The sequence below is a fragment of the Micromys minutus genome (genome assembly GCF_963924665.1).
Source record: "Micromys minutus genome assembly, chromosome: 23".
NCBI lineage: Eukaryota > Metazoa > Chordata > Mammalia > Rodentia > Muridae > Micromys > Micromys minutus.
Window position 1 is genome coordinate 14,460,327 of NC_137958.1, and position 15,861 is coordinate 14,476,187.

Here is a 15,861-nt window from a genome sequence, read left to right on the forward strand (position 1 = left end):
TTTCCTAGGATTGTCACCAGTGGCATTAAGGATCCTACTCTGGATCTCACTTAAGCCTCACGCACACACAAAAGAGCCAGTTAGTCAAAGTACACGGAACCCAAAGAATTTCAATGCTATTCACCTAGTTGAGTCAGAAGTATCGGAGCTCAAGCAGATTGTACATAGGAATCTTTCCATGTGTGAGAATGAGGAACAGGCAGAAAATTAAGTTGGTGAGGGGAAGCTTCTCATTTAAGGACACAAGAGAAGACAGAGGGAAAGCCCTTTATTCAAAGATAGCCTCTGAGTTATTGGTAGAACAGAAGCTTCACAGACAATCAGTCAGACCGACTGGAAGGAGAGGAAACTCTTTTAAGTAGTGAAGACATGTCAAATGTATTCAACAGCACTGAGTAATTATTAGGCATATTTCAGTTTACTAAGATTATTTGATATACTACGGATTTTTGTAATAGTACCTTGTCTAAAAGTAGCAGAGAAAGCAAATTCTTCAGTGTCTCACAAATGATTCTGTTTGGTTTCGGGCAGCACATAATCAGGAATAGTCTAAGATGCAGTTGCAGTTTATATATCTAAAAATGCAACTCCCTGTCTGCAAATATAAAAAAGGCCTAGGTTTTTATAATTTACAGGATCTCAATCAAAAGTTTGGGGCAGCAAAACAAAAACAACGAAGGAAGGAAGAAAGGGAAAAAGGAAGGTCAAGAAAAAAGAAAGGAAAAAAAGAAAGGGAGAAATGAAGAGGTGGGAATGGCTGAGTATTGATAGAGAGACTAACAGAGAGGCATATTAACAATTTTTACTTTTCTTTTTTATCTTATTGTACATGAAACTGGTCCTGGGTAAGTGGATCTTTTTAATATCAAATTGATATTTATTATGATATTATTTATAATGCTAAGGTATCAGACTTCTGATATTGCCTGGATATATTTTTATAGCTTTTACTAGAATCTTTACTCAAATTGTTTTAGAATCTTTGTGACATTTGTTATATTATTGTTTTCTCTTTACTGAGTCATTCTTGGGTAAAATTTGCATAAATCTATGCAAAGGAAACTAGTTATGTGATATGCTTCATTTTATAACGACTACCCTAATGACATCAATATGATGTTAAAAGTATATTCTAAAACGTACTTCTAAGTATGAATAACTTGAGACTTAACATTGTTTCTGAGGTTGCCTTTAAGGGAGAATGTGTCAACAGTCCATGTCTACATGTATTGATACTTACAATTAAGTTAAATGTATATTAATTTAATGCCTTCTCTAAGTGAAGGATATTATTAAGGAGATATGACGATAGAAGTAGGGTTGAAAGCAGCCTCTCAACTTCTGCATAGTTCAGTGTCCATAGATATCAGTGAAATTTGCAGTGGGGTCAGGGGGCTGAATGGGATGGGATCAGCAGGCAGAGCTGTGCTCTGCCAAGATCCTAAGCAGCTGGGGACAGGAGATAGCTCGGAAAGGCAGTGCTGCTGCTTTGTGAGAAGAGTCATAGCAGATGGGAAATTCTGAGCCATGAAAGGTCACAGCCTAGTCCCGTCTATGTGGAAGATTAAACTCGGAATCTAAAGGGAAAGGGGCAGAGGACTGGGCACGGCGCTGCAGGGACAGCCAGGGAAATAAACCCGATTAAAGAATTTGAACTTCATTCGTCAGGTTGGCAAGCACCTGGGGAAACTCCTAAGCAAGGATGCGAAAAGGACTGATGATGAATGCCGAAAGATCAGCGGGTTACAGTGTGGAGGAGAGATCCAGAAAAGCCTTTGGAGAGTGCTGCTCTGAATTTGGACACTGTCCCTGATCTCCAGCATAAGGTAAATTGTTGGGAAGGAGGTGAGCATCAGAGGGCATGCGCAAGGACTGTTCTCGGAGGTAGTAACTCCCAGCTATCGTTTGGTATGTGTGCTAAAGGAGGATGGCGTCGGTCCGTACCCTCATTCTGTCTTGGGGAAGAACTACTGAGGATAGCCAGAGAGGGACCGTGGGAGGAGTGAACAGAAGATCTCATGATTAGATTCAAGCATGCCAAGATGGGTGTTTATGGGAGAAGTTGGAAAGACACTGACTCCTGGATTTGCAGCTTGGTCTCCTACGAGGTCTGAACTCAAAATGAAGCCTGTGCATCATCTTGTACACGGCAGTATATACAAACTGAACATGAAATAAAAACACCAAATGGCATGTATATATAAGATGTAATCTTGATCAGAACGCGAAAGACAAAAAATCTTTTTCAATGTAGGTACTCCTAAGTCTTTTTGTCCTCTTCTATTTTAGTGAACATTTTCCCTTTACAGTTATTTTCACATCCCGCATTTTTCGAGGGGAGTGAGGAGAGACAGAAACCCAACCACTCATCCCGGCTCCATGGACCTGGGGAGGCTGGAGAAAAGAGTCACGTGTGTCCAGTACTACAATGAGCAAATTGTGATGGAGAGACAGGAAGGAGGGAAAGAAGGGGAAGGAGTGGGGAAGACGGGAGAGAAAGCGAAGCTGAGCGGGGTTTTCACTGTGGAAAGAGGTGGGACAAGTGGCGAGGAGAGCAACCTGCACTGCCACCTGGGACACTGGTGGTCTCTGGGCCTGCGGTGCTGCCTAAGGCCGTGTTTGGGCCCATGGTGCTACAGTTGCTGGGGTCTGTGCTGATGTCTGTGGCCACAAAAGGTCATCCAGACGTTAGTAGTCTGAGCTGCTGCCTGAGACCACGTGGACGTCTGATGACCATGTTGCCATGAGGGGATACAGTGATGGGGGGGCTGTGCTGCCACCTGAAACCATGGTGACATCCGGGGCCATGCTGATGCTGGGACCACGTCTAGGTCCATGCTGTGGCTGGGGTCAGGGTAGGGGGAAGTCTAGATCTATGATTCTTGTGGAGCCAGGGTCTGCGTTAATGTCCCAAGCCTGTGTTACCACCAAAAGCCTTGTGGATGTCCCAGCACTGTGCTGAGGTGGCTAAAGGGAGATCTACGTGGCTCTGTTGGTATTGATGGACAGCCAACCCCAAGGAGATGAGTGCAGTATACCTGGCCCCACCCCTTTCCTGGGAAAAGTGAGAGAGCTAGCCCTGGTGGGATGTGACCAGGAGAGCAATCTGGCTGACTAACTCAGTTACCACCCACACCCAGATTCAGGGCTTTGAGCTGGTCCCCTTCAACATCCATCCTGTCATCCACAGGAGTATGTAAAGGGGCTAGTCCTACATATGCAAAGCTGCAGACTCTCCATGACACAGGACAACAACAGGACATCAGAAAGAAGTCCCAGGGAGGATCCAGTATTGACAGTGTAGCAGAAGCCAGCGACCTCAAACCAGACCAATGGCTCACCGCAGTGAACATTTGCAAGTTCCGATGTTTGGGCAAAAGGCTGTAATATGTGACACACTGTGAGACAGTGCAGCTTCCATGTCCAGAACTTTTTCTTTTGGGGGAGGGTGTGGGGCGGGTGAGTGAACGGGAACATGAGTGGGATTGGGATACGAGATGGAAAATTTGCAAAGACTCAACGAGAAGATCAAAGGGGGGCATGAGGTGAGGGGCTCCTGAAGAAAGAGCTTAGCCGTTAAAAATTACTGGGAGTTCAGTTCTCAGAACCCATGCATACTAAATTCTGGGAAAGCATTGCACTTACGTATGTGACCGTTGTCCTCACGTTCTCCCCACCCTCGCCTCTCCACACACATGACCAAATGATTTCTTACCCAGGGGATCTTACTATAAAGCACGACATGATGATTTCCTAAGGCTGTCCCTATGCTTCCTTTCTAAGCTTCTTTACTGCAATGGCTGTCACTTCATCTCTGCCCCTGTCTTCAGAATTTACATCAAATATCCAGATCTTAGATCTCCGTAAAAGTCAGAAATGAGTAAAATAGATAAACATACACTAACATAAGATTTTTATTGTGTGTGTGTGTGTGTGTGTGTGTACCAGAGTAAATGTATGTGCACAGTATATGTATACACACATATACATACATACATACATACATACATACATACACACACACACATACATACATACATACATACATACATACATACACACACATACATACATACATACATACATACATACACACACACATACAGGAGCTTATGGAGGTAAAAGAGGGCATTGGAGTGCCTAAAGTGGTAGGTATAGAAGTTGTGAACCCTCGTGTGAGTGCTAGGAACTGAACTATGGTGCTCTGCAAGAGTGGTAAATACTTCACTACTGAGCCTCCTCAGCCCTAACTTAAAACTTTTATCAAGCCAGAAATAGTAGGTTTTCCTAAGTTAAAGTTCTTTCAACTAGGCTTCTTTTCAGCTTTCTCTCTTAGGAGGAAGGGAGCAGCCATTACCTGTGAAGTCAGGGGTGGTCTTCTGGGCCCTTTGACTTTGGCAAGAATGCTGCGTTGTGCCCTGTCTCACATCCTGTGGTTCTGTATGCAGGTCTTGTGTTCTCCTGATTTCCTGTTTGAGTCCTTCCCTGGTCCAACTAAGAGGAGAGATAACTTAGCTGGCTGGTTAGCTTATAAAGGGCCTTTGACAGGACATGGTCCTCTGCTCTCCTGTCACTCCCAAGGCTGTCCTGGGGCTCCTTGTCTGTAAGTCCTGCATTTTCCTGGGAAATCTTCTCCCATGCACTGGCATGCCTGTCTTTTCCTGCACTGAAGACTCCATGGAACTCGAATCTTTTAAGCAAAATGTCTTCACGATTACCTTCCCATCTCCACAGTTCCTTCTAGGGAGGCAATCACTTAAAATACATGCTTTTGCTTTTTGCTTGTGGAGGCCAGGGAAATTTGGTTTCATGTTATAAATATCTTAGTAAGTCCCTTCAAAAAATGTTATTACCTTAATAGTTTAAATCTACTAAGATAATGCATGGCAAATTAAACACATTTTTAAATTCTCTTTCTCATTTCTAAAGCCCTGTTGACATAAAGGGTTTTAAGAAAACAATAAACAAAATGAAAATAAGTGACAAATCAGAAATCAGTGGGAGTAGGGAGTCCCTCTAACTCTTTTGCTGTGCTTGGGACCCTTTACCTTCTAGGAGGATAGTTGACTCTTCCAGTCTGGGCACAATCTGTTCCTAGTCTTCTTTGTTGTGCTATGTTTGGTTAATATCCCTGGGAAGCCTGCTCTCTTCTTCTTTTATCCCATTTTATTTTTGAAGATAAATGGAGGAGGACTAGATCTAGGGGAGGGGGGCTGAGGTGGTACTGGGAGGAGGGTTGGGAGGAGAAGTTGCAGTTGGGTGTGATGTATGTAAAGAATATAAATTAAAAATAAAAGTAAATGTAAAAGAATCAGAAAAAATGATAAGAGAATTGTGAATTGTGGATCAAAGATGAAATTTTTTTTTAAACAAGTGCATAAGTGAGAAAGACCTAAACTTATCAGAAAATAAGCAGGAATCGAGGGTGCGTAGAGCTGCTGAGATGTTCTCAAGTATAGACATGAAATGAAAGCACCATTATATAAGGTAACGATTTTCAGATTTAAACAAGAGAGGAAAAATAATTCTATGAAAATTGTCTTTTGATTTGTGAAGCAAATATTACCTGCCATCGTTTTATAAAGTTGGTGCAGGTGAGAAATTTAGCAAGATATAATTTTAAAAAATTAAGAAAACAGAAAAATTGAGGTAAGTATTAACTCATGGAACAAAAGGACACATGAATCAGATATTTGCAGAAGTAGTACTTACATAATCATAATATGATAAATCATGGATGAACTGATTGTAATCATCAGGGGAGGGATCTGTGCATTGGAACAGAGGCCGAAGACTTCCTTGGATTAAAGGCTAGGTTAGGAATCAAGAGTAAAGTCTACAGTTGATGTGTCAATAAAGTATGAGAATGCACTGTTACACATTAGTTATGTCACAGAATTCTCAAAGGGAACAGTTTACCGGGGGCAGGTCACTAGGACACTGTTAATAATAGGCCTTCTATGTGCGAGTTGGCTTTTAAAACTAGATTCACATACTCTTTTGTTATAACAAAAGTAAGGTATCTCTCTCTCTCTCTCTCTTTCTCTCTCTCTCTCTCTCTCTCTCTCTCTCTCTCTCTCTCACACACACACACACACACACACACACACACACAATCTTGCTAGGGTGTATCCATCCATAATTCTTGGGTTTTAAAGTAAATCAAATGTGTAGTTCATGAAATAAATATTCCTTCTAATCATTTTGATGGTTTGCAAACATGGGCTATTTGGCAATGATTCTTATATTTCTTCTCCAAATATTCTTAGCTTTCTGTTTAAAAGCCACCTTCAGAGAAGGAGCCTACTGTATGCTTCAATGGAGAGTATAGGCTGTCTCCTTCATCTAAAATATGATGCTTACTTTGAAATGTTGCAAAGTTCTCTTTCCTCTCAGTGCTTAGGAACACTTTCAAAGAACAATGAAACTGCATTCTCATAGAAGGCCAGAGCAATTGTTGAATTTTGGAATCTTTCAGTTGCTGGATTTTTTTTTTTTTTTTTTTTGGGCCAAGGATTTATAAAATGAATCAGTATTATTCACAGAGCAAAGAACTCTGTCCTCTGCAAAGTAATGTATGAGACACAGAGGCAGAATCTGCAGCATCTGCATTAAGGGGTACATGGGGAGTCATATTTTCAGAGACTGCTGAGTGCGGAGCAGGTGTGCCACTGAGATGGGTTCCATCAGCATGTAGTGCACTGGGCATGTGGTCCAATCAGCAGCTTTGTGTAAAGGATACTGCAGGCATGATGGCACCTTAAGCTATCCAGACGGTCCTGCTGCAGGGCTATCTTATGAAGACATTTCTATTATTTCAGGTTTCCCACCCAAATCTAGAAGAATACGGAATTCTTTCGTGCTTGCCTCCCAGTGCCCATATATTTAAATTCCCAGATGGTTAAATAATTTTCTTCTCCTCCCAGATGACTTATCCTGGTGGCGTTGAGGCTAAGTCTTGGGAGGGGGTGCATTTGATTTTATCTTTATATTTGAGTCTGCTGTGCTTGTCTTATTAATTGATTGTTTGTCTTTCACTCTAAACACATTTTCAAGAAAATAAAACAAAGGGTAGAGACAGGAAACACAGACAAAGTGACATATGGTCACATCAGAACAAGCCATGTAGCATGTTGTTTTACATGTACTTTATGCTCATTGTAACTAGTAAGATTTCAATGCATACTATCAAACATTTAAATAAAATCGAGTACTGACAAAATATATTTATGTAGTTTTATGCAAAAACGCTTTTAAAAATTTGTACATTTATCTCTGTTTTTAAAAATAAAGTTGTTTAAAAAAGGAGCCATGTATATAATTAAGTGCAATGGGTAAAATACCTGCCCATAGATATGTTTTTGCTCTTGTTATGATAATTTAAACATAACAACCCCTTCCCATCAAATGAGTTATAGAAAAAAAATAAGGCTGTATTTTATCTAGAACATCGGGTTAAAGGCAATCCTGTCTTGTTATTACCTATACCTCACTGGATTTCATTCATTCTTTGCTTTCAGCTATGAGAATGGTGTTGCAATTAACTGATCACACAGGCATTACAATGAACAAAGTTCATGGGGACTTTAAGGACAATGTGATCAAAGCCAGCTTCTTGACTTTGAAAGAGCAGTTCCCAACACAATCAGCAATTTCTGGCACAGGGTCGTGGGTGTGGGCACACACTGTTTCTTTTTAGTCATCCAAGTCTCTCTGTTGGGTTTTTTTTTCCTATCTAAATGACAGAAATGCTGAGAAAGTGCAAGAAAACTGATCACGAAAAGGAAGAAATGTTTTTCAAACCTCTGAGCAGAGTGACGCATATGCCCTGCTGGTAGGCAGAGGGCTTGTTGATTTTCTTATTCATAATTAACTTTCTTATTATTTTTAAGCAGCAAACAATGAGAAAAACTTTGACCCAGGCTTTTCTTAGCTAATGTAATTTTTACTTTGTTTCTTTACTGTCATGTGCAAGCTTTATCTGGGTCCCCAGGATAAATACCATGTTGTAGGAAGGGTGATGTTGAAGTGTACTAAAAGTTCAAAGAACGTTTGACTCAAGGGTAGGTGGTATTTCTTAAAGCTACAAATGGCTAAAATTAATCATTCAAAGACTAATTTTTATTGAATATCAAGTATGCAATTTGTATTTTGTCAGATTCAAGAACTATTACAAAAGACAAAGGTAGAAATAGTAGTCCCTGACCTTGTAGGGTAAATGACCATTGATAATGGGTAGGGAAAGACGACCAAGAAAAACAATCCAAGTGGACAATTATTAACGTAGACCTGTGGGCATCCCACAAAGGAGTTTCAAGCTTTCATGGCATCACTGTAGGCTATAGAAAGCTCACTGGAGTCTTGAAGAATCACTCTTCACTACTTATAAAGGAGAAACTGGTTTTAATTTGCCGAAGAACTATAGGGGAAGAGTAAGCATTGGCAGAGACAAATTCTTCACAAAAACAGAAGAGTGCACACTCTGATTCTTGGGGCACAGAATGTGATCCACTTAATGAGCATGAAGCTTCAGTACATGAGAACACGTGGTGGGCATTGGGAGAAATGCTTTTACAAAGACATAAGAATGAAAGCAGTATTTTTTATTCTTTTTTTTTTTTTTTAGATTTTGAGAAATGATCTTTGCTTTCTTTTCGTTGATTGTTTGCATGAAAAGTTAACTTATTGACTTTTATATCAATACTGAATTCAGTTAATATATCTGATAATATATAGACAAATATTATAATTAAAGGAGACTTATCTATTAAGCAAATATCTGTCAGGCACTTTCTAAATACTACATAATACTCTAGGAACTGGGAAAAAGCTATGAAAAAATAAATATAAACTAATTATGTAGCTTGCATTTATTATAAAGAGCAATACAGCCCAAGTTGATTAGATATAAAATACTAAGGTGAAAGATGAAGCAGGGAATGAAAATCAGAAAAAGATCATAACATATCTTTGTTTCAACATATCCTTGATAATGTCATTTTTTGCATACACTGTATGTAAATTCCTGTAGAATATACAGCCCTATAATCTTTTTTTTTTTTCATTTTTTAACTTGTTTTGTGTGCTCCAGGTGAATTCATGTTCCTCTGGAGTGTATGCAGTGGGCCACTTATGACTATTACATATCATTACATGTATCCTCATTACATTTATGGATTCATATGCTGCTAAAATCCAAATCACCTGTATTGTCTTTCTGTCATGAGTAAAGTCAAGCTGTAATTTATTGGTCTCTCGCTCTTCTAGCCGCTGCCACCCCACCCCCATCGTGTGTGATAGGTTGCAAAGGAAGAGATGTAAATGGCTTTAAATTCTGCAACAACAACAACAAAAATGGATATAATGTGAAACTTGCTATAGAGAGCTCCAGGCAACAGTGAAGGCATTTAGAACACTATTGCACCTATCTAGATAAAAATGATGCATCAAAACTAATATGATTGGACAAAAGATGATAAATGAGAGAATCTAAATGTTTGAATATAAAGTTGATTTTCCTTGATGGTAATTGAGAGTGAGGTGAGAGGAAAAGGTATTTTAATATTGCTTCTTAGCATGCCAGTTTAGGCAACTAGCTGGAAAGGAGCCATTCACTGAAATAACAAATTCTGGAATAAGATGCTTTTTCAAGAAATAGCCTCACTAAGTTGCCTAGGTTGATCTCCAATTCATGATTTTCTTTGTTCAGGGCCTTAATGCTGGGATTATAAGCACCTGTCTCATTCTAGCTAGCATATGATCTTTCAAAGGGAAATATTTATATAAACAAGGCACTGCTTTGGACATAAACTTTCATAGTGAAATGTTTTTTAATGATTGTGCGGCTGAGGCTCACTGAATGTCCACAAGTAAAAATTAAGATTGAAAACTCTGACAATAATACAAAGCAATTGGCAATTTAAATACCATAATTATATAATTATAGGAAAGCAGACTATATGTCACTGAACACAAAGCACCCTTTTTTTGGAGATGAACAGAGAGCATTTCATTGAAGGAACACTACAGATCAGAGGAGATCTATTAAAGAATTGTTTGGCTCTATTACTAAGGGATCTGAGGGTGACCTGAGTTATGTAGAGAGTCAAGGACATGCGTAGGGTTCTGACTGGGACAACTAATTGTACCAATAGCTAATGTGTTGAGACTGGGAAATAAAAAAGGTGAAGGAATTCTTCTTTTTCTTTTTCTTCTTCTTCTTCTTCTTCTTCTTCTTCTTCTTCTTCTTCTTCTTCTTCTTCTTCTTCTTCTTCTTCTTCTTCTTCTTCTTCATCTTCTTCTTCTTCTTCTTCTTCTTCTTCTTCATCATCTTCTTCTTCTTCTATTGTTATTATTATTATTATTATTATTATTATTATTATTATTATTTAAAAATGTGGTGTGCTCTATTTTGGAGGATTTTAGTTTATGTATTTATAAAACTAAACCAAGACAGATGTGACTGAATGAGGGTTCATGTCAGAGATAACATGTAGGTTAGAAATGCTGATTTGGGGATACCTGATGCGTGAACTAGGCAGAAAGGAATGAAGACCTTCTTTGGACTTTGCAAAGAGTATGAACAAAAGAGTGTTTGACCTAAAGGTCAACAAGCAGTTCAAGGAGAGAAAGAGGAAGAGAAGTGAGAGAAGAGAACAACAGCAGAGAGCATTAGGTGTCCCCAAGTCCTTCTGCTCTACCTCAAGCAGTATAGCTTTAAAAAGTTGAGTATTTATCATTATATGCCAATTTGGGTGATGTTTTCTAAAATGTCCTTTGTGGAATCATTCTTGAGAATTTGGAGTGGTTTACATCTGCTTATTTTTTTCACATATAGATCCATTTGATCCATTTTTTTTTTTTTTTTTTTTTTTTTTGGTCTGCATGTGATGGCGTAGGTTTGACAATGGATCCAGGTTTATAGTGTCTGAAATTTATGGTATCAATAAAGTCTTAAAATATATCCAAAGTGACTACTCTATAAAATTTCTCCTTGTCTTGTACTTTACATGCGCCCTTGTGTTGTGATTAACCACTCTGAATATCCTCTGCATTTCTGTGTTTTATATATTATATATATATATGTGTATGTGTGTGTCTGTGTGCATAATGTAATATATATATATATGTGTGTGTATGTGTATAATGTAATATACATATGTGTGTGTATAATGTAATATATATATGTGTGTATAATCTAATATATATGTGTGTATGTGCATAATGTAATATATATATGTGTATGTGTATAAGTGTGTGTGTATAATGTAATATGTGTGTGTGTGTGTGTGTGTGCAACTAGTATATGTACTACAAATTCCAGCAGAATAAAATATTTTATGAGTTTTAATTTCAATCTTACTTTTCTCAATTTGTCTTACATATTTATAAATGAAGCACAAAATTATCCATGACCTGACAAACCCCTGAATGGAATTATGTTCACAAAGTTACCAAAGTGGCACTCCATTTTGGATGTTAGTTCTTCAGAGAATTCTGGCTGTGATACTGCGGGTGACTTTATTTTTTAAGTTTGTTTAGCCTTTGTTCATAGTTTGAAAGGCCTGTCAATGTGTGGGCGTGGTCACACATCCCACTCTATGTGTGTGAGAAATTATGCTGCTATGAAGTCTACACTAGGATGTCACTTCAACTCAGCCAATCAGACAGTCTTAGCAAACCTTTGGATCTGGAAAGACTGGACCAAAGAGTCAGAGAGTGTCTGGCAAATCACTAGGAACTCAGTGCTATGATCCATGGGAGGAAACTCAGCATGGTGACCAGTGGGCAGGCTCTAGTCTCTAGGATAGGCTGTGTGAGCACTTGTCTGGAGTCAGATAATTCACAACATTCTTCCATTGGCTAAAATTAGAAGTAAAATAAATGAGAAAAGGTTGGGCCCTTTGTGAAAAACAATTATCCACACAAAAGGAAAGCAAAATGCCATAGACTGTGTTGGGGGAGCTAAAAGTGAATAAAGAGAAGAATGTCCTTTCTATGTTGTGGCTTTGGTGTGTGCTTCAATGTTTGCCTTTCCTTCACTAGTCTTTTTCTTAGACTAATCTAGTTCTGTGGATTTCATTTTGGTTCTGTGATGTGCAGAATACTGGTGCAGTATCTTCTACTCAGAAACATTGAGGTTAGTTGCATTTAGTGCCATGTGTTATGCCCGCATGGGTTCACATTAGTTTCAGTTGCTGATGTAGGCATGGTACACAGCTTCGTGAAAGTTCTGACACCCTAGTGCCCAGTGGAAGATCCCCAGTAGTGCACTCCTGCACACTACTCTATGCAGATCAGCATATTTGAGCCAGTCCTCTGGCTCAGCTTAATTCTCTTCAACTCCTCATAGTACAGTAATGTTCACTTTTGGATAAAGTCCCCGCAGAAGATTGAAAACAGCCTTCTCCTGGCTTTTCTCAAATGCATTTCTTATGTGGATCATGGGACACATAGCATTCTGTCACCAGCCCCAGGGAAGTAATTCCTTTTGTTCAGCTACCTCAGAACACATTCCCAAAGGACTTAGTATCATACTCAATACAGACAGTAGTTTACTGGGATATATGCTTGGGAGGCACACACTAAGGGTCTTATCTTTTACAAGGTTAAGGGGCCTCATCATTCCCCCTTTCATTTTGGCAGGGGTAAAGTTAAGTCAACTTTCTCAACAAATCTGTTCTCTTGGCATACACCCTTACTTCTCTATGGTGTCTCTGCCTCTCAGTTGGATGCAGTTACTTTCTCTGCCAGGCAGGCAGTGTTATTATCTGTCTAATGGCTTCAAACTTACAATAGAAGACCATGTGAGTGTACCTCTCCCCTCTCTCACATACTCTTTACAATATGAGCAGGACTAGAGAAAACTATATGAGGGATTGGACAAATTAGCATCTGTTAACTAACAGTTGTATCTTGATTACCTCCTTTGACGTTTCAGTTTTTTATATATCCCAATTCTTGGTGTGCTCATATTGGTCTGTGTAATAGAAGACTGTTTGCTGGGTATAGAGTTAAAGGCCTGTTATACACTTTATACTATATAATGAGAGATTTGTGGATTATCTCTCTGATAGCACAGCAGTGGATTCTAATGAACATAATGGCATAAACCATTATGGAACTTGGGACCACCCCCATTTCTCTCTTCTAGCTGACTTGTATTTGTGAAGGTGATAGTAAGGGGTGATTTCTAGAGGCTGAAAGCAACTGATTACTAAAGTCAGAGTTGGCTGTGTGGACAGAAAGTCATTAGTACATTATAGTGCTGGAAAAACTTCAAAGAGCATCTAGCCCAGTCACTTGGAAAGGTATACAGCTCAGACCCAGACAGTCTTGGGCTCTTGCTGGTTTCTAACTTTCTTCAAAACATAGGTTTTAGGATGCTAACAATTTATGCTGGCAACACAAATTCAGGCAGTTTTATTTATTACAGGGTTTTCACACATAGTCCTTTATATGGATTTCAAAGAAAGAGATACTAGACTGTGGTTTACACTTCCCAGACTTTTTTGACCACTGAGTGTGTCCTCCCTCTAGGAGGATAGAATTTCATGTGTCTTACACTCCACTTGACACATTTCAAGGAGCACTGGTTTAAAGTAATTTGGGATCAGAGCTGGAAGGAAATTGCAGACCACAGAGACACAACTGAAGGAGCAGATACTTAATGGCCAGCATCCAGACAGAGAAAGGGAAAGAAGGGTGAAGTTAAGCTTGACTTTGGCTGAAAATCTCAGGAGGAAGTGCTTCTGTTTTATCTTGGACTTTGCATCCAAGATGATGGAAACAATTACAATGTTGCCAACTTGTTCCCCCAGAGACTACCTTCAAGTTATTAAACATTTTTGAGTTTCAGGTTTGACCTCTATGAAGATATTTGACACAATACTGTCATTGGAAAAAAATATGGTGAAAATTAGAGAAAGTGCCTGTCAAGTAGCCTCTGGGGTTGTTTTTGACGTTTTAATGGTATAATTATTACCAGCCTACCTTTTAGAGCAACTCTGCTAAAACAGTCCTCAGTGTGCAAATTGCGACCTTGGTAACCACTTTGCAAAGCACTCTGTTATTTCAATGGCCCCGGCTACTGGAAATCATTCCTTGTATCAGGTCACAGCATTTTCTCTGCATTTATTGATTATTCCTTTGCGATATTTAAGATCGTTCAGAACATGACTCTGGCTAACATGTCCAATTTATCAATTGTTTATATGTAGGGCACAGAATTCCAGTGCAACTGTGGCATGCTGGTGATGTGGGTCATCAATCGCTCTATGACTGGATACAAGGCCTGCTCCACCCGGAGATTTCATGTCCAATACTCCAAACCTGATCAGAACACCACTATTGAGATAATAGGTCCTGGAGAAAGCCTACTGTTTCTCCATAGTTAAATGATAACTCTGCCAAACCACTTTCTAAGTAAATATTTGTGTTTATATTTATAGGCTCACATTACTTTCGCTCTCAACTTTGGCTGAATGAACCACTTTTGTGTTGTGAGGAGTGGTTCCTGCAAAGACTCATAGCTAGTCTCCTACATGTTTCCTGCCAGTATTAGCAGCATTGAGCTCAGGGGTTATGAATAACAGTAAAAGGGAAGAGGATATATCATTGGGAGAGATGTGGAGTGGGAAATAATACAAAACAGTGGAAGAAGGTCATGGTAGAAGGATCAGATTAAAATATATCAAACAAATATAAGTCGATGCGAGGCCTAGTCATGAAAAAATCATCTGTATGAACCATGCCCACTCAAAGTTTAGAGAAATTTATCATAGTGGAGGATCAGGAGGAACATTGTGAAATGCTGCCTTCCAAGCATAGTGTAAGTGTTGTGTATGGTAAATCAAGCATCATGTTGACTGCCATGAAACTGCACAAAAGCAACAGGTCAAAACTGTAGAATTGGTGTGGGATACTCCAGTCGCCCATCTGTAGGCACAGGAGCTGTTGTAAGCTGGCAGCTGCTGAGGGAGCATCCTTTAGGGATATGGACACTAGCAGGTACATTGCCCGTGTCCCCATGGATGGTCTCATTCACTGCAAATAGTGTTAGCAATAACTAAATTCAAGGGTTATTAATATCAATAATAAAAGAAGACATGATGTTGAGAGGGAAGTGGATTAGAGGACAATAAGGGGGGATACTGGTGGATGGATATGTCAAAATAGAATATATAAATACATACAATTTAGAATATAGAATAATATTAGAAACAGGGCATATATTCCCTGAGGAGTTCTCTTGCTATAGCACCAAGCTCTCGGGAGGTCTGATGCTAGCATCTGAAAGTATAATTCCTAGGCTTCTGTTACATACTTTACAAGGGTCTATACCTCTTCTGAGCTTCATACCAGTGCCTTGGCTTATTAAATACCATGACCTTTCGATGATGTCGGTCTTCGGCATTTAGCGTGTTACTACGACTTTTTAAAGTCACAGCTGCAAATTAGGACAACACTGTTTGTCAGAAACTGGAATAGTTAGATTGACATAAAGTTCTCCAACTCCTCCTTTTGAGGACACCTTCTCCTGGGTCAGGGGTTTGGTTTTATTTAGCTCCTTCAGGTGCCAGCAACTGGTAGACTTGGAAGAGAACCAGCAGGACAGAAGAAAGGCAGACCACAATAGTGCAGACCAAGTCCGTGACTTCTGAAGCAAGGGCTGGCACTGCCCACCCTTCTCAGGGAACCTGGCTGTACAGCTGCCTCTGAATATATCTAGTTACTTGGACAGTGTTGACAAATGTTCTGATCATTTGAAGCAGTCCTCATTCGGTCATACACTGTTGAAAATCCGCTTACTCTCCTAATAATTTTTTTTTCTAAAAAAATAGGACTTTTGGATGCGTTTTT

The 15,861-nt window shown here is 39.3% G+C and overlaps 1 protein-coding gene across 3 annotated transcripts in view; it reads right to left on the reverse strand.

Annotated features, from left to right (window-relative positions):
- MAGI2 (membrane associated guanylate kinase, WW and PDZ domain containing 2) overlaps positions 1-15,861 on the reverse strand; it is a gene marked incomplete at both ends in the record, with an annotated part of 1,373,853 nt that overhangs the window by 536,552 nt on the left and 821,440 nt on the right. The gene's annotated exons all lie outside the window — the stretch shown is intronic.